Source organism: Macaca mulatta, chromosome 5 (genome assembly GCF_049350105.2).
Source record: "Macaca mulatta isolate MMU2019108-1 chromosome 5, T2T-MMU8v2.0, whole genome shotgun sequence".
In the NCBI taxonomy this organism is placed as follows: domain Eukaryota; kingdom Metazoa; phylum Chordata; class Mammalia; order Primates; family Cercopithecidae; genus Macaca; species Macaca mulatta.
Window position 1 is genome coordinate 164,771,795 of NC_133410.1, and position 23,504 is coordinate 164,795,298.

The 23,504-nt window shown below is 35.3% G+C and overlaps 1 non-coding gene across 1 annotated transcript; it reads left to right on the plus strand.

The window, feature by feature from the left end:
* Window positions 1-9,870: 9,870 nt before the first annotated feature.
* On the plus strand, window positions 9,871-10,004 carry LOC114678564 (small nucleolar RNA SNORA70). The gene has a single exon (XR_003730000.1). It is a non-coding gene; the product is annotated as a small nucleolar RNA SNORA70 (small nucleolar RNA).
* The last annotated feature ends 13,500 nt before the right edge of the window (window positions 10,005-23,504 follow it).

Consider the following 23,504-nt stretch of genomic DNA (forward strand, 5'->3'; position numbering starts at 1 on the left):
TTTATAGGATTATTTATAATCACATATATCTGGTGTGGTGGTGATTGAATATTGAGTATCATCGAGTTTTTTAAAAATAAAATTGACTTCTGAACTTTTATCAAGTAAGTGCACGCAGATATGTATGACATTTTTGTCCCTATGGCATACTTAGATTATGATTTTTCAAAACATACAAAAATAAAAGCTCCCTTGCTCAATTTATAATTCCAAAATGGCTAGAGTCAAAAAAAAAAAATGTGCTTATAAAAAAATTCGCGAGGAAATCAGGGGCATTTCTTTATTACACCAAAAGACTATTAGTTAACAAAGGATTTATCATAGAGTTTCTTTAAGTAAAGACATTTCAATATATTTAAACTATGATATATTATATTAATAAATATGCACATATTAATATATGTAAATATTTAATATGTACTTTATATAGATAACATATCAATACATACTTATATGTGTATGTGTTTTTAGATTGCTCCTTTTCAAGAATAAAAGTATTCCTTTAACCTAAAAAGTATAGCATGCACATAAATATTGTATTTTTTTAAGTATAGGTATTGGCATCTTGAAGAAACTGCTTGTTATAATCAGCAATACCATTCATTTAATAACAAAATTTCTTTAAAACTTCAGAAGCTGATACCTAGATACTATAATGAAAGTTAAACATTTCAAAAGCAACAAGTTAATCCACAATTTTAAAATATGCATGGTTACAGAGGACACGCTCCTAGATACTGATAGTAACCGAAGGGAAGAGGGTAAAAGGGAACTTGCTTATGGTCGTTTATAATTTACCTACTTCTGAAATATTATTCTCAGCCCTCCATGCAGACATAATCTGGGCAAGAGATGAAAAACAAATATGGCAGGGGCTGCTAATTTCACTTTTGATTGACATAATCAGGAGGGGAAAGCTAGGCCGTTGATTTTTCTACCTGCGAATTGTTACTTTATTCCCTTACTGTGGAGATGGAGGGAAAGAGAACTTCCTCTATTCCTAAGTGGCAGAAAGTCTCTCAGGAGGTTATTTTACATATGTATCAGAGTCACTGTCAGACCCCTTCCTAAAGGTGAATGTGGCAGGGCGTGGTGGCTCAAGCCTGTAATTCCAGCACTTTGGGAGGCTGAGGCGGGTGAATCATGAGGTCAGGAGATCGAGACCATCCTGGCTAACATGGTGAAACCCCATCTCTACTAAAAATACAAAAATTAGCTGGGCATGTGGTGGCGGGCGCCTGTATTCTCAGCTACTCGGGAGGCTGAGGCAGGAAAATCGCTGGAACCCAGGAGACAGAGTTTGCAGTGAGCGGCGATCAAGCCACTGCACTCCAGCCTGGGCAACAGAGCCAGACTCCATCTCAAAAAAAAAAAAAAAAGGTGAACACTCATGAGGGAATGCAGTCAGACTTTGAAGGTTACCACATGCCACTTGCCATACAATTAACAAAGGACTCTACGTTGTTTTTGGCTTTGTAATATAAACATATTTTTATTAATAATCTATATGATTCTTACATTACTCATAATTTGAACTCATCAAGAAACCGTGTAACTTTCCATTATTATTAACTCCCCGCCCCCACTATTTGGCAAAGTTTTCTTTTTTTCTTACAAAGAAATAAAGGAAATAAGGTAGAAAAACTGGACAATTTAAGAGTGATTAAGCATGTTAAACTTTATTCTGAACTTTTGCCAGGAAAAAGCTCAAAGAACCTGACTCTCAGTGTTGACCATGTGAATTTTGGAAGTCGTCAGACCAAAATGTGCCTTCATGCAAACCTTTAATTAAATATGGAGAATTTAATTTACTTTGATAACTTTCGGGTTTTCAAATATGTCCAGAGAAAGGAAATCAACACAATCAAATTATCCAAACAAAGGCCATTTTTGCCAATATTACCTGGACAATAAGAATAGATTTTTTTTCCCTAAATTTTCTACAATGAACATGTATTACAATAAGAAAAAAAAAGAATGCTTCTTTTTCCTAAACATTCAATGTTTCACTAGTTTTTAATTGTATTTACTTAGTTTTTTTGAGTCACTGTCTTGCTCTTTGACTGAGGCTGGAATGCAGTGGTGCAATCACAGTTCACTGCAGCCTCAAACTGCTGGCTCAAGTGATCCCCCCACCTCAGCCTCGCAAGTAGCTGGGACTACAGACGCATGCCATCACCCCTGGCTAATATTTAAATTTTTTTGTAGAGATAAGGTCTCGCTATGTTGCCCAGGCTGGTCTCAAACTCCTGCGTTCAAATGATCCTCTTATTTCATTCTCCCAAAGTTCTATGATTACATAAGCCACTCCACCTGGTATACACTAGTTTTTAAATGACTGATTTGCTACATAACGATATAAAAAAAAGATGGGGCACATGTGCCGCTTTTCTTAGAAAATATATTCTGTTGTAAGTTCTCTGTGAAAAAAAAAATCATCTCTGTACTGGTCTTAGTCAATCTGGGGTGCTATAACAAAAATACCGTAAGTTGGTGGCTTAAACAAAAATTAAATTCTCATAGTGCTTATTAGTCCAAGATTAAGAAACCAGCAGATTTGGTATCTGGTGAGGGTTGTCTTCCTGGTTCATAGCCAGCTATCTTCTCATTGTGTCCTCACATGGCTGAAAAAGTAAATGAAATCTCTGGGGTCTCTTTTATAAGGGCACAAATCTCATTAATGAGGCTCTGCCCTCATCACCTAATCACCTTCCAAAGACCCCATCTCCTAATAAGATCACCTCAGAAAGTAAGATTTCAACATATGAATTTTGAGGGAACACAAACATTTAGATATTGACATTTTGCTCCTGGTCTCCAAAGTTTATATTCTTCTCACATGCAAAATACATTTATTCTATCCCAATAACCCCTAAAGTCTTAACCTATTCCATCATCAACTCTAAAGTCTAAAATACAAAGCCTCATCTATTAATAGATATCATCTAAATTAGTAATGAATAAGACTATAATTCATCCTGAGGCAAAATTTCTCTCCAGCTGTGAACCTGTGAAACCAAACAAGTTATATGCATTCAGAAAATAGTGTGGGACAGGTATAGGATAGACATGTTCATTCCAAAAGGGATAAACAGGAAGGAAGGAAGGTGTACCCGGTTTCAAGAGAGTCCAAAACTTACTGGGGCAAACTTTATTACCTTTTGAGGCTCAAGAATAATCCTCTTTGGCATGCTACTCAGTCTTCCAGGCCTACTACAGTGGTAATATTAGTCCTCTGGCTTGGTAGAGATGGTCCCACAGTGGCTCTCTGCCTTAGCTTTCTGCTGGGGTCCCACAGATCTGCTGGGCTGGGTCCAGTGCCCTTGGCTCACCCAGGCTGAAATCATGGTCCCATGGCTCCAGGTGTTTTAAAACCTAGGTGGAGGCAGCTGTGCCCTGAAAGCTCGTGCATTGTGGCCTGTGATGGGAGTGGCAACCCTGATCATCTCTGAATCACCTTCAGAGCTATTCTTCCAATATCTTGAGAATAACATCTGGCCTTTGCTGAGATGACTGATAAATACTAATCTCCTTATCAAATGGACAATTGGCCACATTCGTAGTGTTCTCATTTTTTTGCAATATTGGTAGGCTAAGATTTCTTTTTTCAAATCTTTAAGTTCTGCTTTCTTTTTACTGAAAAATTCTGTTTTTAAGCCATTTCTCTCTTCTCACGTTTCACTGTAATCATAGTATAATACAGCAGCTAAGCTGCTTCTATATTGGCTTTCAGTTGAAGGCAAGCCATACTTTCACCACTTTGCTTAATAATAGCTTCAGCTAAATATCCAATTTCATCACTCACACTTTCCACCTTCCACAAAACACTAGAGCATGAATACAATTCAGTCAATTTCTTTGTCACTGTGTAACAAGAATCACCTTTCCTCCAGTTTCCAACAGCACGTTCATTTCTGTGTGAGACTTCATCAGAATGGTCTTTATCATCCATATTTCTACCAACATTCCATTCATGATTACTTAAGTATTCCTTAATAAGATTGAGGTTTTCTCCATAGTTTTACTCTTTCCTGATTCTTTATGAGAATCACCTTTAAAGGTCCATTCATAGTATTGTAAGTTTTTTTTTTTTTTTTTTAAGTATGCACCTCAGAACTCTTCCAGCCTCTAGTCATACTCCAATTTCAAAACCACATCTACATTTTTAGGAATTTGTTATAACATCACCTCCATTTCTCAGTACCAATTTCTGTCTTAGTTTAGGTTGCTATAGCAGCACACTATACACTTAATGCCTCAGAAACAACAGAAAGTTATTTCTCAGGTGTCAAAACCCCAAGATTGAGGCAATGGCAGATTATAGTTCACAGATGGTCATCTTCTTGCTGTGTCCTCACCTGGGGGGAATGGGTGAGGGAGCTCTCTGGAGTCTCTCTTATAATGGCACTAATTCCACTGAAGAGGGCTATGCCTTCAGGAACGAATCACCTACAAAATGTTTTCCCTCTTCAAATACCATCACATTGGGAATTAGCATTCAGCATATAAATTATGGAGACATTAACATTCAGTGTATAGGACTGCATCAGGATTAAAAGTGATTTACCCACAACTGTTACATTATTACAGTATTCTGTATTTTTTTATATATGTATCTTTACCAGTGAGCTATATGCTTCTATGTTCCTCTTTAGCATCTTTCCATTTTATCTTGAGGAACTCGCTTTAGCATTTCTTTGTAAGATTGGTCTACTGGCAATGAATTCCTTCAGCTTTTGTTTATCTGGAAAAATATTTATCTTTTTTTTGAGGAACAGTTTTGCATTATATTATTCTTGGTCAGCTGGTTTTCTCTTGGTGGTGGTGGTGGTTTTTTGTTGTTGTTGTTGTTTCTTTGCTTTTTTGGTTTTTGTTTTTTTCTTTTTTTCCCAGCACTTTGTATGTATTATTCTATTCCTTTCTGGCCTGCAAGGTTTCTGATAAGAAATCACATATTCTTATGAAGATTGCCTTCTATATGAAGAGACTTTTTTTTTTTTCTTAATGCTTTCAAAATCTCCCTTTGTGTTGGACTTTTGACAATTATGCTGTTTCTAGGTGTGGACATCTTTGTGTTCATTCTCATTGTATCATGTGGGCTTCTTGTATCTTGATAATCATTTCCTTCCCTAGATTTGAGAAGTTTCCAGCCATTTTTTATTTAAATAAGATTTGTAACCTTTATTCTCTGTCTTCCTCTGGGACATCCATAATGCATGTGTTGGTCCACCTGATGATGTCCTGTAAGTCTGTTAGACTTTCTTCACTGTTTTTCTTTTTTTTTTTTCCTCTTCTACTGCATAACTTCAAATGACATGTCTTAAAGTTCACTGATTCTTCTGCTTGATCAAATCTGCTTCCTCTCATGAATTTTTCGGTTTGGTTATAGCATTGTTTAGCTCTGAATATCTCGTTTTTTTGTTTTATACATTTTCTTTCTCTGTTGAAGTTCTCCTTTTGTTCATTTGTCTGATCTCCTTCATATTTATTTTGAATTCTTTTTTTGATAATTAACATTCCTTCATTTCTTTACTAACAAATTTCTGAAACCTCGTAATGATCATTTCAGTTGAGCCATATCCCCTCTTTGTTCATGTGTCTTGTAACTTTGTTTTGGTATTCACGCTTTTTATAAAACTACCACATCTCCTAGTCTTTTTGAGTAGGCTTTGTACAGGGACAGACTTTCACTAATCAGTCCAGCTAGAGTTTCTGGAAGTCTTTTAATACTTTTCTGGTTCTGTGGACTTATGTGTTGTTTAAATTCTTATTTAGGGGGATTTGGTGGTTTCTTTTTTTTAGTTTATATTCTCTTGTTCTGTCTCACATCTGTGCTATATAATGGATTATGTGAAGTAGCATCTCCTTTTTTATTCTCAGCTGAGCCCCAGGCATTTAATGTACATTAGATCTCATCAGTTAGACTAGACTCCATTCATTCAGGTAGCCCCCTAAAAAGCTGGAACATTAGTCATTCTCTCCAGTCTTCTCTTTACTCACAGTGGGAGAGGTTGGTGATCTGTATTGGCCTATACAGAAGATCCTCTGGAGTAACAGCAACCCACTCAGGTCTTTTTTATTTTTGTTTTTGTTTTGTCCTTGTGGCTTCCAGGCATGTAGAGCTATGTTAGGTCCCATCAGCACGCTGAGACAGGCTAGACAGAAGCCTATTTAGGCAGATGCCCTTAAATATCAGAGCATTACATGTATAGTCCAGTGTTCTTCTTACCTCCCTAGAAAGAAGTTGGGAGCTGGGACTTTCCTCCCAATCATGTGGTACTGTCCCAGGGTCAGATGCTGCGGCAAGGTGCCACAAGTTTTCCCTCCAGACTTGATGTAGCTAGTTTTGTGCTTTCTTCAGTTGTAGCAGCCACTTAATTAACTTCTGAATTTCTCAAAAAGATAATTTATCTGTATATTGATGCTGAATTGGTGCCTGTCTCTGCATGAGGAAGAAAGATTTAGAGCTTCCTATTCTGTTATGTTTCTGAAGCTATTAAGGGCTCTTCATTTTATTGGTACATAATAAATACTGATTACTAGATTGCAAAGCATCTATTGAAGGTATACATGAAGAAGTAATTTAGATATGAAAATAAAAATATGTTTCAGAGTTAGAAACGTATATTAAAATATACAAAACTGTGCAGTCAATGTAAGTTTTGTAAACACATGTAATACTCAGACATGTATGCACATATACTCACATGCATATATTATTACATATATAGAGAAGATCCCAGAAAAAAATCATTAAAATGACAGTAGACAGAAATATTAGCTAATTTTAGTTTCACTTTTTATGGCATTTGATTTTTAAAACATTCTATAGTCAACATGAGCTAGTCTTGTCTTTCAAAAACTTAATAAATATGTGTTACTTGGAGGAAAAAAGGAGGAAGATATTGGATTCAAAGAGGACATTTGAAAGGAAGAATTCTTTAATTACTTTATACCATTAATTCCTACTTTGTCAAGGTCATATGATGGTGTGACATTTGTAACTTACTTATTCTGCATGCTGACTGAAACGTACTGCTGAACAGCTATAACATGGCTTTTAAAATGGATTAGAGCTAAATTATTCATGCTACAAGCCATATTGAGAGTTGATGGCCCCCAAATTAGAATGCCAGTACATGAATTTTATGCACGTTTCCTTTCCTTCAGAGAAACAGCTTATACAACTTACTGAATATAGCCACAGGTCAGAAATGCTGATAACATTTCCTTCTTGAAATGCCAGGTCTTTACAGTGGAGATTAGGAGCAAGATGTTGACACCTTGCAATTTTATGTGCTAACAGGATGTTTCAGCAAAGTATCCAGAGTACTGCTTACTATTACCATAAGAAAGACAGGCATTTCTTGACAATGAAAATGTAATCCCAGCACTTTGGGAGGCCGAGACGGGCAGATCACGAGGTCAGGAGATCGAGACCATCCTGGCTAACACGGTGAAACCCCGTCTCTACTAAAAAATACAAAAAACTAGCCGGGCGAGGTGGCGGGCGCCTGTAGTCCCAGCTACTTGGGAGGCTGAGCAGGAGAATGGCGTGAACCCGAGAGGAGGAGCTTGCAGTGAGCTGAGATCCGGCCACTGCACTCCAGCCTGGGTGACAGAGCAAGACTCCGTCTCAAAAAAAAAAAAAAAAAGAAAATGTTTTATCTCACTGTTCACACAGAACATAATTAAAATACAAATACAAGTGCAAAATGGCACTGATTCCATATTATTTTTTTTTAATTTTTTTTAAAAATAATATTTATCACAGGCTTGGCAAGGGATTACTAAGATTTTGCATAGTCTGTGGAGAGAATTGTTCATTTTTTCTCTAAATTATAAAAGAAAAATATAAATACATGAACGTAGAACTCTTCTTTTGATTAATAAAATAAAATAGTAGTTTTGAGAATTTGCATGTTAACTTGAATGCTTAATGAATGATCAGTTAGCTACATGTGACAAGCTTAGGCCTTATTCATCTCAGTTAAGTCAACAATCAGAAATGGCATGAGGACGAAAATACATCTTTATTAAGTAAGAAGTTTGGTCTTTAGCATCTAATCAATGAAATCGCTTGCTCAGAGAATTACGTCGTAATTCTACACAGCTATATCTGGCCAATAGTATTATAGCTGACACAATACTTATATTACATTCCTTGTCTTCAATGAAGTTAGAGAGCCTGGGAATTGTTAAAAAAAAATGAGATAATGTACCAATTTTTTGATTAAGTGCAGTTCTAGAAACTGGAAACAAAGTTGAGGAACACTGCAATCATGCTTATCTGAAATTAGGAAATCTAGCGACAGTACTTTTACCAATGATACAGAACTAAACACCAAACCTGGATCCAACAGCTTTTGAAATGGGTTTGAATTATACGCATTCAGGAAAAATGCACTGAAAGTGGGACCTGTCTTTATGGGATGAATTCTTATGCTTGTTGATTACACCTTTTGTGAGCTTTAACCTCGCACACCAATAAAGGATCATTTACGTAATAATTTTGGTTTGTATTATATATGAGAAGATATTCAGTATGTACTCAGTGTAGCCTCATTCCACAGACTGGGCAGGAATGCATGAGAAAGTGCAGGGACTTTCAAACAGCCTCTGCATAGTAAGTTAAGAAGGTAGAAAAAAAGACTCCAGACAGTGCTAGCTCTAAGAACAACTCTAAAATAAGAAGAATTTGTCCTTAGTCCATTTTTATTCTATTTTTCCATGCTATTTTTTTTCCTTCAGAAGGTGAAACGTCTTGCCTTGAGCCAGCTGAAAAATTTCTTCATACAGGCTTAGTCCTCCCAGACAGCCCCCTATGTTCTGACTTTCATTTTCATTTTATTAAGATACATTTATTCTGAGCTCTATTTGCTACTTGTTTAAAGGCATTTTGGAATGAAATAAGCTAAAATATTCTTGCTTAAGTTATAATGAACTAATATTATAGTTAATTTGTTATGCTCCTGGCTAATCAGGGGAGCTTAGGAGTAGAAGGATGTATCCAATTATTTCCACAGGTATTTGCTGAGTATCTGTCACTTCCCCTGCACTGGAGAGGCTTCTGGAAGGCTATACAAAACAATTAGCTGCCAACTTCCTTAGAAGAGATAACAGTTTAATCACAATGCTACATGAATACACTTGAAACATGATAGTAGTTTGGGTGCTAAAGGAATTCAGAGAAATGATAAATTTGTGTTGACATGACAAAAAGCATCTGAAGATGGCAGGATCGGAGTCAGATTTTAGAGGATGCATGTAAGAGAAAGGTAAAGTGTTTGTGAGGCACAGGGAGGCCATGAACAGGGAGAGCTATCACACATCCCATTTTGTCTGGAATACACCTAGATATGACTGTTGTCCCATTCTAATTCTGAATAGCTTCCCCTTTCACTCTCAGAAATGTGTCACTTGCACAATAGATGATATATATTTTCATGAGCAGGTCTTATCAATGGGATAGTGTATTACCAGGATAACTAAAGGAGAAATACTTTTGGGGGAATAGAGGATCATAAGGTTGGATTGAGGGAGTTGAGCCGGGTTATATGGGTTCCTATGTTTAGACAGGATGGGGTAGATAAGAGGAAAATGACTTATTTTTGAGTTGAGTAAATGGCATAATAAAAGTGATCTTGAGAGATTAATCTAGTATAAAGTAACAATAATTAATCGCATGTGTATATTTCTCTTTATTACTTAGACCCTGGCTTACTTAATACCAAAAGATAGCATAGTCCATGAAGCCTTGAGAAAAGAACATCAACTTTATATCTGTAACTGTATCTTTGTTCAGTTACTTTCTGTCTTTACATATTTAGCCATGCACCATCTTGAGGACCTTTAAATGATTAGATATTCCTGCAGCCAATTAAGCTGACTGAGTTCCTTTCCTCATGGCGGCCCAGTGTGCAATGGCTGCAAACAGCAGCTTCCCTGGTAGTGATGCAGCCTGTTTGTTGTATGTATTGCTCTAAGGGACCTTGGAGACAGTCCTTTCAGATGGATGTTCATGTTTCTGACCTTTCACTACCCCAGTGTAGGCTCCAAACAGGCATGCGAGGTGCCATTGGAAAGCCCCAGTGCACTGTGGCCAGGGTTCACATCGGCCAAGTTATGTCCATCAGCACCAAGCTGCAGAACAAGGAGCATGTGATTGAGGCCCTGTGCAGGGCCAAGTTCAAGCTCCCCAGCCGCCAGAAGATCCACATCTCAAAGAAGTGGGGCTTCACCAAGTTCAATGCCAATGAATTTGAAGACATGGTGGCTGAGAAGCGGCTCATCCCAGATAGGTCAAGTACGTTCCCAATCATGGTGCTCTGGAGAAGTGGCAGGCCCTGCACTCATGAGGGCTTCCACTGTGCTGCCCCCTCCTAATACTCACCAATAAATTCTACTTCCTGTCCACCTAAAAAAAAAAAAATGCTTTCATTCAATTACCCCTCTTTCTTACGTACTTTAAGTCTGTTATTTTAATTTTATCCTGATTCCCTCAATAAACATTATTAGTATATTTTTTTTAAAAAATGATTAGATATTATGAGGAGAGAAATACTAAATGTGATGAAAATATAACACATTTCCTAAAAATGGTGCTGTTCCTATTTTTACTGATAGCTTTTTAGTTTATAATATACTTTAAAAAATAACTTTTGGAGCCTATAGTCATGGAGATTATGAAGGTTTCTACTCTGGAATCCATCTGTGAAGAATTGACAGCAGTGTGCAGGAAAATGGTGAGTCATAATCCTATATGAATAATCCCAACAAAGATGTAAGATACAATAAGTAGAAGAAAGGAGAAAGAACAAAAATGATTGACTCTCACCTATTTCTAGCCATTAATATAAGAAAAATTTTGGTGAGATTCATCGATTTGGGCCATTTAAAATAAATGCACTGTACATTAACAGGTGGTTTACTTGAACAATAAAAGTGCCACTTGTTGAGCACCTAGTTCATGTGCAGTAATCTTTTAAAAAAAACCTACTAGGTAGTATTAGTGTCCACATTTTACAAGTGAGCACATAGCAGCTGAAAGTGGTGGAGTATCTGGCCCAGTGTCACTCAATATGTGGAATAGTCAAGACATAGATTAAGGTGCTTTTCACCTGCAGAGTTCATTCAACCACATCACCCAGGCATCTCTACATCTGAGATGAAATATTCAGGCTGGCCAAGACTTTCAAATATTAAAGAAAGTATGTTACTGAGAAAGATTTAGAAAACTGCGTCTTCAGAATATTGTCAGTAACTTGACGGTTAGAACAATTAGGGCAGAATTCAAGGCTGAAAGACGGTTATGTAACAATTTTTTATAACCATATACTAATTTTAGATGGATTTCTTATGAAGAGCTGTAAGAACATGCCAGTTGAGGAGGCTATGTTGACAGAGCACTACAATCTATGACAGTCACTTTACTCATTTAATATTATAACTCATGATTCTAAATGATAGAAGCTCATCATGTTGAGCTTCCAAATCTTTAAATCCAATATAACATTAGTTAAAATTACAAGTTATTTCTTGGAACCTCATAAAATCACTATAGTTTCTCTGGAAAAGTAGACATTCGTGAATAATTATTATAAAATTCTGAGGGAGAAAACCAAAATGAAAGTAATGGTTTGCCTGCCTAGCAAATGCATCAATATACTTTATAACTCACCTGGACTTAGCAACATGGTATCACAGCACCAATTCCCAGGTCCAAGTAAAGAGATCAAAACATACAAACTATTCAATTTGTATACACAGTATGCAAACCAATATCTTTTATATAAGAAAGTACTTATAAATCAGAGGGAAAATTGTCAAGCTTCTATAGATTTTTTTAAAGTATGAAAAGTAAGGACAGAATAATGAATAGTGTCAATCAAAAGAAAATCAATATAAATTTATACAATAATGAAATATTGCTATTGCTATCATTATTGCTATTTCATATGCTATTCAGCTATGAAATCTGCAAAGAATACACAAATTGATAAGATTCAGTATTAAAAATATTTGGACAAATCAGCATTACCATATAACATTGATGGGAAGGTAATTTATTGATCAGTAACTATAAATATTTAAAATGTTCAAACAATTTGATGTATTAATTTCATTAAAAATTTTGTAAGGTCATATTCACATAAATAAACATTCCATCATTGTTGATTTTATAAGAAGAAAAAAACATGGAATGATCTAGATCATAATTTCTAGGATATTGTTTAAATAAATGTTACATTCATATAATGAATCACCAGGTGGTCCTTATAAAGAATGAAGTAAAATATTTTAAATTGATATTGAAAAATGTCTACAATATTTTACGAAGTAAAAATATGCTACTGTCAGAATATCTTATATGGTATGAACTCATGATTTTTTTAAAAAGCATAATCTCATTTAATAACTTCAATGCCTGTGTTTAGTTAATGAAGAACATATTTGTTTTTTTTTTTCCTTTTTTTATTATAATTTAAGTTCTAGGGTACATTTGCACAACATGCAGATTTGTTACCTATGTATACGTGTGCCATGTTGGTGTGCTGCACACGTTAACTCATCATTTACATTAGGTATATCTCCTAATGTTATCCCTCCCCGCTCTCCCCATCCCACGATAGGACCCGGTGTGTGATGTTTCCCACCCTGTGTCCCAGTATTCTCATTGTTCAATTCCCACCTATGAGTGAAAACATGCGGTGTTTGGTTTTCTGTCCTTGCGATAGTTTGCTCAGAATGATGGCTTCCAGATGAAGAACATATTTGGAATGATATCCATGCAACACTTAACAGGCTACTTTGAAAAATTGATGGGGGAAGAAGAATTTATGGGGCACTATGTATTTTACTCTCTATCTAGGTACTATTTTTCTTTTAAACATTATGTAGATACAATTCATATTTGACATTGCATTCAGATATTGTTTTTTAAAGTAATGTGCCTGTAACCATTTTATAATGAAGGTAATCTTATAATAGATTTATTTTATTTTAAATAATAAGCAGATATTAGTTTTTAAATTACTTTTCTTAATAAATAAATATTTACTGTTATTTTTACATTAAATAAATTGAATTGAATAAATGGAATTAATTATTGAATTTTACACTTTCTCTCTGGTTATATTTTCATAACTATCTACATTTTTTCTTTCTTAATCTCCTAGCAATATTAATATTTTAATTTAAAAGTCTATTTGTGGAGAAAAATTCTGTATTACCATATAACTTTAAAACTTCATCATCTTGGTAAAATTATAATTACTCTACAGATATTACATATTGAGATAATATGTGTGATAGCATTATTAATAACCTGAAAGATTTTTTTTGTTTACTTAAACTGAAATATTAGGCTATAAAATTCATTTAGGTTCTGAGTTCCTGGAACTGTATTTATTTTCATAGTTCAGCTTATACAACTTCTAAAGTCATAGTTGTCATGCAATAAATAAATGGTACCCAATGCATTGAAACTGTTAATTAACTTTCATAGGTGAGCAATGCACTCAGGAAGTAGCTTGATTACTACTAAGGCAGCAAAATATTTACAAAGAGCTTTGAACTCTCCTAGTGAACCGGTGATGTCATATAATCCAACCAGGTGTTTTTGTTTAGTGTTCTTTTACTGGTTTATTAGGAAATACGACAGAGAAAGAGAGAGACAGAGAGAGGACAGACAGAGAGATCCATAACTTGTAGCCAACATGTAAAAGCAGCTCTCACTTTCTCAAATAATATGGTACTTGAAACTGAAGTAATCCTTTTTGCTAGGGCACTAAAGATCATAGATACATCTTTATATATAAATATTTATGAAAAGCTTCTAAAAAGGGTGGTTCTAATTATCTCATTTGTAAGTTTTAATGTCTTACTAAATAATAACATTCAATTATAATCAATTTGCAGTTTTGGTGTTAATTTATATATCCTTCTAAAGCTACTAGTTAGGTGAATCATCTGTGAAAAAATTACTATCTAAATCCAAGTATTTTACTAGCATTCAAAGCATTTTAAGAAAGCAAACTTTTTGAAGTGGTTTTCTATGAGAAATCAATCCACATTTAGGCAACATCAATTTAATTTCCTACTTTAAATTTTAGGGGTTTTTTTGGTGAAATTTAACTTCTTAAAATATTTCAGAACTAGAAAAATTATTTGTATGCACAAAACATGTTCGCATGGGAAGATCCACAGTGTTACACATTCTTATTATGAGAGTAATAGAACTAATTATATGTGTGGGAAATAAAAGATGTATCATAGATTTAATATAATACAGGAAGCATGTGCCCGGTAATACAATCAAGTTTATTAACAAAGTATAGGATTCTTTAAGATAGGAAGTTTTGCCAGAGCCACACTGAACAAACAAAATACTTAAAAGAATTGGCATGACCAATCCAGTTAGCTAGGGCCACCGATTATTATAGCAGAATTGTCTCAAAAATATGTAACTTACTGATCTGATATTAGGTACCTGTGAGGGGAGATCATGGAAGGCTTGCTTTTTCACTCCTCTCTAGGAAGTTTTGTGTAAAAAAGTATAATTCATAATTTGGTCCTGGGAATATGAGGTGAAGCGTGAATGAGGATCCAGTGTTTATAGACCCTTCAAAATCAGACAATAGAAGACTTCTAACTGTTTCAGAACACTTAGCAATGATCATTGTCTAGATGACATGACAAATATTTTACTCTCTTTTGGACCTTTAACTTTCATTTATGGTAAGATAATCCTTCTTTATTATTCAGAGTTAAGACAAAATATTTTTATCTAATAGGCTACCCTTTGTTTGGATTGTGTTTCTTTACATTCAAGTACCGTAAGAGAAATAAAAATGTATACATTGTGACCCTTAATTCCTCAATTTCTCTTATGATATAGACATTTCCAGGTGGTGTGGGCCAGTATTGACATGTATGCTAGATAACAGTGTAATTATTTTTCAGCTTTATTGAGGTATATTGGCAAATAATCATATACGTTTACAGTACACAATGCAATGTGTTGATATATGAATATGTTGTAAAATAATTACCAAAGCAACTTAATTAGCACATCCATTATCCCACACAGGGATCTGTGTGTGTGTGTGTGTGTGTATGTGTGTGTGTGTGTGTGGTGACAGTATTAACTATGGCCACCATGCTATACATTAGATCTCTAGAACTTATTCATTCTTTCTCAGTCAGCTTTGTACCCTTTGACCAATATCTCCTCATTTCCTGAGCTCCCCAGCCCCTGGCAACCAGCATTCTACTCTTTGCGTCTATGAGTTTGACTTTTTCAGATTCCATTTATAACTTCCACATAGTATTTGTCTGTCTCTGCCTGGCTTATTTCACTTAGAATAATGTCCTCCAGGTTCATCTATGTTGTTCAAATGACAGGATTCCTTTTTTTGAAAGACGGAATAATCTTTTACTTTCAAAAAGATGCATGTGATATTTTAAGTGAATAACATGCAAGATCAATTGCAATGCAACTCTATAAAATGTGTGCGGCTTTCTCTTTACATTCATATGTAGCAGGGTAATTTATTGGGACATTAATTCTGACAGTTCTTGGTATAATCGCTCTCCCTCCATTTCCAGTAGTTAGAACATATACTCCCTTCCCTCAGGGGAAATTAAAGACAGACCCCTTCCTTACATTTGTTATTGAATTTCCCTACTCCTGGAGAGGATTATCCTGGGTTAAGAGAAACAGAATCTACCCAGGCTTGGAGGGCTGCAGAGGTCAGGATGGGGCTTCAAGATTAGAGGCACTACTTTACCTTGAAGCTCATGAAACTTACTCTTTGGGGTTCTTAGGTGGAAGAGAGTCTTCCAAGTCCTAAACCTAATTTCAAAATCATATTTTCCCCTAAACTTTTTATTGCCATATAATATTGACATTGTAAGGTACACAAACCCTAAGCAAATTATTACCAATACATATTCATGGCAATCTCCACCCAGATGAAGATGAATAATTAATATTTATATATTTTCTTTCTTCAAAGAGATCTTCTCAAACTATGTAAGTTCAAGTCCCCATAACACTTGGATCCTTCCCCCATTCAAGGTGTTACAAGTGAAAATTGATAAGACCTGAGGTGAAGGTGAGAAGATCACTCTCTGCATGGTGTGCCTAGAAAGGAGAAGGTTGACTGTCATTCAACAAGATTATTGGGCACAAACTGCTTCCTGAAAATAGTCAAGTCTTCATTATTTAAATACCCATATGGCATTTGAACATCCTATACATATTTGAATATCATATAGGCCTGGATGGTTTTCTCTAGGGATGTCTAATGGGAAGAGAAGACCAAAAGAAATTCCGTGCCGTTTTACTGCCATGAAATATTAGAATGTTGATAAAATTTAGGGAATGCGAAATGAACTCCAGTATAGAATAACGTTTACAGCCAGCACAGTAAGATGGAAGCTTTCAGTTAAATGCTAGTTCTGCTAAAGAAAATAATGTCTTTTTTTTTTTCCCACAAACCTGAATCTGTGGAGGTTAATTTGCATTTGACTGAATGTTTAGATTAGGATGGAGTAACATCACCACCAAGAAAATCCTAAACTTAACACAGCAAACGTGTATTTCTCATCCACGTGGTGCTGGTTGTCCCCAGTTCTTTGCTCATTATATTCATGAAACGTCTCAGTCTGACAAAGGCAGCCTCTTGATGTGTGTGTCTGTGATCAGAGCAGCAGAGGAAGGAAATGTGGCCCAAAGCACAAGGACTCTTTAACTTGTGCCTAGAAGTGACACGTGTCACATGGCATCCCCTATGTTCAAAAATAAGAATTGTAGGCCTAACAGGTGCTTGAGTGAACAGCCCTAATGACCACCACAAAATTCATTCCAGTTGCACAAGCTACAGCTTTTCAATTTTCCTCAAGGAGCTTTTATATGCTAATGCAGAAAAGGGTGTATTACCTTTCTATCTAATTTAGAATATTCTCAATGAACATACTAATCTCTTTTGTGCACCATTTAACAGTACTTTCATTTTTCCTGACTGCCAACAGATAAGGTAATTATTGTTTTTCAATTTCTCACAGATCACTTGGCACCATAGACATTTTATCAGGTTTTAGAATTGTACACCAAGGAGATGTATGTATATATTTAACTTCTTTTATTGTCTCTTGCAAATATAGAAGCTATATTCCTTTAGATGTTGATTTTAAGGAAGTGCTTTATAAAAGTTTTGGTGATTTATGCTTAATTTTGTATTCCGTTTTTATTAGAAACAGGCCAGTGGCTTCTAGTGTTTGAATTGGAATTTGGTTCACTGACAGTAAAATAACAGCCATCTATCATAAACTGGCAATCCATTCTTGTTCTCTTCATTATTTGAATGTGGATAGGGTCCATAAAAATGAAAAGTAGCTTTCACACCCCAGAATAGACATTCCACTTATAACTTGAGAGTCAGTAGAGTGAGGTATTTAAGTACATGTGTTCAGAAGCCAGACTGCTTGAGTTTGAATCCCAGCCTTGCCACTGTGTGACGCTGGGCAAGTTGCATAATTGTTCTAAAATTCAGTTTCTTGATCTGGGAATGATAACATTAACTGACTCCATAGATTGCTACAAGTCATTGAATGAATTTTAAATGAATAAATGCTTATAAAGTATTAACAGTGTTTGCCTCATAGTAAGTTCTCTATGAGTTTTTGCTTTTATTGTTATTGCTATTATTATTGTCATTATTTTAATTGGGGGAGAATGTGACATAAATTTTTGCCAGTCAAATGATTTCATTGTACTATATAAGGTAATGTGACCCCAAAATGTAATGTGACTTTATAATTAGACACATTTACATATATATACATTTTTGTGTGTGTATGTATATATATACACACACATATATGTACATGCTGCTTTTAAGGAAGTGCACATACATACACACACATATTCCCACACACACACACATACATACGTGTATTTAAGAAGACAGTGACTCTACTTGGTTCAAAATGAAGTTATTTTTTAAATGCTGTTGTCGCAGGCAGACAGCCCTGATAGACATGAGGTACTCTTGCCCTATCATTAAGAATGCAATATTTATGTTATCAGTTGCCACTGCAGTCCTCATTCAGCTGACTTTTATTTCATAAGCTTATTTTTTAATCAGCAACATGTTTTATGACTCATCTGTCAATAACAGTGTTGAAGTGCTGCGTATATGCATTCAGAGTGCTGGTTTTGCACTGGACTGCATGTATACACAACACCATTTGTGAACTATGTTACCATGTATAAATTACTTAACATTTTCTGCCTCTTCTTCCAGGAAATAGAAGATAAATGAGAGTGTGTGTATACACACATACGCGTTGCTTTTAAGGAAGTGCACATACATACACACACACACACAAATATACATACATATATGCACATACATAATGTATGTATGTGTGTGGATGTATATGGACTGCAGTGGCAAGTGATAACATAAATATTTTATTCTTAACAGTAGGGCAAGAGTACCACATGTATATCAGGGCTGTCTGTCTGTGACAATAGAATTTCACCAAAGTAATTTCATTTGGAACCAAAGTAGATTCACTGTCTTCTTAAATATGGATACCTGTATTAATGAAAATAATTCATGTAAAAGTGTTTTCTTGATCAAAGTATTTCACACAGACTTGCTCATCCTTGCTTCTGTTTTTCTACTTTACATGTTTCTCTTTAATATACCTGGTTAAATTTTTTTTCCTTTTATGTTTTCAGATGCCAGATGTTCTAAAAATTAATCCCTCTGTTACAGAGATGAATTTTTTTGTCTACAAATCCAGATATTTTTAGAAATAGAATCTTGATCCTTGAATAGTGTCCCAAATGAGGAACATGCAGTTTAGTTTCTGTAGGTCACATCTTTGGGTGTTTTTCTGGGAAGCATATATCAGTGAAACAGCTAAGGATGGCAGCCATTTGTTTATGAGGTCTTAGGTTGTTGAAATTGATAGTGGCCTTTATGAAGAGATTTGAAATTTTCTGACAGGTGTCTTCTGTCCCAAATAGCTTTCCTTTCTAAGCAATCACTGAAAGTCCTCTCTCCTCACCTGGCCTGATCATGAATGGATTTCAAAATACACGTGCATGTGTTTTAATTCATTTACTAACAAGAATTTATAACATCTACCATACAAAACAGTGTCCAGAGATCTTGGAAAATAATAAGATAAAAGCCATAGTCCTTGCTATTAGTGACATCACAATAGGGTAGTGGGAAATACAGCTAAATTGAAAATTAGATCAGTGTGTGAAAAATTATATGGTAACATATGGAAGCTGGCATGTGAAAATTTGAGGAAACCCTCCTGGAAAGGTCATATTTTAGCTGAATTTTGAGAGGTAAGTAGAAACTGTGCTTGAGAAGAAAGTTTAGAAGAATATTCCTCTAGAAGGAAGGAAGCAACAGCACGTATAAAGACGTAGAGGCACAACTGTAATCTCAGCTACTCGGGAGGCTGAGGTGCGAGAATATCTTGAACCCAGGAGGCAGAGGCTGCAGTGAGCCAAGATTGCGCCACTGCACTCCAGCCTGGTGACAGAGCAAGACTCTGTCTCAGAAACAAACAAACAAAAAAGACTTAGAGGCACAAAAAAGCATGACAAGTCAAGAAACTCAAAATAGTTGATGTTGGTTGGAGCACAACATGAGAGGCAGGGAATGAGGAAAGTTAAACTGAAGGAGTAGGTGGGTGCTAGCTAGATCAGGGGTTGGCCAATGGCAGCTTTCCAGCCAAATGTGGCATGACATCTATTTTTGTAAATAAAATGTTATTGAAACACAGCCATGCCCATTTATTTACATAGGTCCACAACTGCTTTGGCCCAATAGTAGAGCTGAGTAACTATATCAGAGACCTTGTGGTTGCAAGGCCTAAAATATTTTGTATTTGGCTTTTTACAGAAAATGTTTGCTAAGCCCTGGGCTAGATCATGTGGGGCCATAACTGTCTTTCTAAACATTTTGAATTTTACATCAAGGAAAGTAAAAAGCGATTGAGTAACTTTAAACACAGGAGTTAGGCTTCAATGTGCAGAATGCAATGAGAGAATGATAAGTCTAGAAGCACAGATACCGGTAAAAAAATTGTTGTATGTGAAATCAGAGTTGAAGTCAAGAAAAAGAAGTTCAAATGAAAAGGAAATGATAGACTCGAGAAATTGTAAACTGGTAAAACCGTTGATTGGATATATGAAATATAGATATTGGATATGTAGATTACGAGAAGTAGTCCATGATAGGGGATTTTTGGATTGGGTTTCCAAAATATATTTGAACTCATTTATTAAAATAGATAATTTAGGATGGATGGATTAGAAGAGCAGTAATGATGAGTTCTTTTGAAACTTGTTGATTTTGAGGATATTAAGGAAAAATAAGTGACCAATTCAAGATGGCATTTTTATATGTGGGGGTGAAACTGGCAGGGAGTACTAGATTAGAAGTTTAAATTTAAATATTAGTTTGGTAGTTAAAAGCAGTTGATGAGATCACTGAGGAAGTTTGTAAAATATCCAGAGGAAGTTGGCTCAATATTAAGATAATGTAATAGACTGAGTTTTAAAAGTAGAGGAAAGAGCAGGAGAATGTTTTGGAATTCCAGAAATGTCTTCATGAATGGAAAATTGTCAACAGTGCTAAATGCTAGAGATAAGCTCAGTTAGATGAGATGTGAGAAGTGGCCACTAGATAATTAATGAGTAAGTTGTTAATAACATTAGCAAGAGAACTTTTAGCATAGGATTTGTGGTGCAAACCAAATTGAGCCAAAGTAAGGAGCAAAAGCCAGGTAAGGAAGGAGAGGCAGTTAGTGAAATAACTATATTTTAAAAATTGACTATGAAAAAGAGAGAGGGAAAATGAAATAGAATAATGACTCAGGAAAAACATGTTTGTCGAGATTTTGTTTGGGGATTTAACATTGTTATACGGTGCAGGGAAATCGTGAGAGGAAATGGAGTATAATGGAAATCCCATAAACCTTAGAGTTAGTGAGCCTTGGCTTCAGTCCCTCCTCTCTCCACTGCTAGTTATGTAAACTTTAATTCTTCATTGCAAGATTTGCTGAATAATTCTGAGTTTCAGTTTTCTCTTATGTAAAATGCAGACAAAATATCTTGCAGACATATTGTGAGTGGATTGAAATAATGTCTATGAAGTACCTAGCAGAATGCCGTTATATAATAGGGACTTAGTATATAATGTTTTTTTTTTATTTTTATTAATGAAATATTTCTATATACTCAATTAGTTAATGCTAATGTAGGTTATATCTTGTTGAACCTATTAACTCTCAGACAACTTCAATTACTTATAGCATAGAAACATAAGGGCAAAAAGAGATTTTATTTATTGTAAACTTGGGTAGTTGGAGTACAGTAGGATTATCCTGGAAGAGGAAAAACTGAATGAACATTTCCGAAAAAAGGGTTTTTGAAAAGGGGTATGGCATCATCTAGGGCGAGTTTACTTTTCTCAATTTCTGTCTTCGTAAGGAACATATTAAATAAAAGTACTGTTTGAACATGGAGATGCTTCAGGTTACCATGATGTAAGTGCTCTTTATCTTTGGTCTGGACTATACTTGTTAATTTCTCATGAGTACCTGTGTGCTCTGAAAAGTCTTCCTTAAAATTTGACAAATTTGCAAAACCGGCTTTTAGTAGACATAGCTTCTTGGCCCTTGCAAGGAAATGGAAGGAAACTTATTATATTCTTTCCTAGACCTGTTTACAAATCATTCTTGGGTCACAGAAATATCACAGCCATGAGTTCATCATTTTAAGGAAATTCCCTTTGCTTGAACATAACATATGTTCGTCCCACAGTGCTGAGCTTATAAATTCTTATGATTCCTTATTTGGAATTACCCTTCTGAGTCAAAACCAGACCACAAAATCTGTAATGGTACAGACTAAACATAAGCAACATGCTTCCAACATCCACCAAGACAACAAAACAACTCATGGTAGAGCAACTTAGGAGATGATAAACATTCTTGAACCAGACGAGGCAGAAACCATACACCTTTCTTACTCTTTATTCTTAACTTTGGACTAAATTCCATATCAAGTTGATACATATAAATATTTTATCTTTTATTGTAGCAATTTTATCTGTATTGTAAAATCATTTTCATTTGTAAGACTCTGTTATGATAAAAAGTGCTTTTTCTGTCTTCCCATCTGCTCCATAAAGAAAACAGATATTCAAGGAATCAACATTATAAAAAGTGCTTGTGTGTGGTCTGGGCCCTGCTTAGTGTAGAATCAAAGGATGCTGTGGGACTTCAGTTCATTCCACTACTTCCAGACAAGGTTTCATCTAAACCTTCTTGGACAGACTAGTTTATAAAGTGTCCAGGTCAGGCACTTGGATAGCTATCCTACCTAACTGCCAGGAGTTTCTTCTCAGGTTGAAGGTTCCCTTAAATACATTTAACAATTAAATTCTTATTCTGATATTAGACCTCAAATGGAGAATCTCTCGATAGTTAAAAGTTTGTGATGAATAAACACTCTTCCATCACAGAAGTGTTAATAACAAATCAGTGAATAACCAGACACTTTAAATGTTTGCAGAAGCTTCAAGAATGAAAAGGTAAATAAAAATAGAGAGGTAAAGTCCCAGGGGTGTGTGTGTGTGTGTGTGTGTGTGTGTGTGTTAGCGAGGCAGTAGACATACGGGAAAAAAGTAATAGTGCAGTATCTAAGTGTAGGAATCATAGTAAAACTTTAAAGGATTTTTTTTTTAAATCATGAAACTTTATGTTGAATAGAAATAAATCTTAATATTTCAGAGGCAGGATAACGAATATCTGCAAGAAAATTATATGGACGCAGATAAATGAATAGAAAGGGAGCACATTCATTATTAAGAACGTAAATTTAGGTTTCTTTTGAATGACTTGCAGGTAGGAAACTAAGTTTAAAGTTTACTGTTTAAAACATGGATGTGCTCTCATTAGCAGAACACAAGTGCCTCTAGCCTGTTTATGAAGTTGTGCTGAGAACTGGCCAGGTAAGCAAAGGTGATGGAAGGGCCCAACTTGCCCCTTTGAAGTCTTACAGATTGAGAAGCATTAACTGCCAAACTTCAAAGAGCAATGCTTCATCATTTTTGTGATCCAATCACTGTATTCAGCTGCAATTTATAGGCTGGTGATATTAAATTGGGAATGGTTTAGTTGCTCCCAATTAAGCTTTGGAAACGAAATTAAAAGTTCAAAGTACTCAGCTGCCTGTAAAGTGAGTTGGCAAAGTTGAGAGAAAGCTGTGGTAGTTTGCTTTGAAGTTTGTTTTGTTTGTCAATGCATCTTAGAGGGTTGAATTAAATGGGAAACTTGCTTGGTTCTAATTTTTCTTTTAGGGCAATAGAGTCTGGGTCAACTAGCAGTTTATACTGGACTACATTATTTTCAAATAGCAGGATGGAATTATATTAACTTAAAACTCCCTAAACACTTTC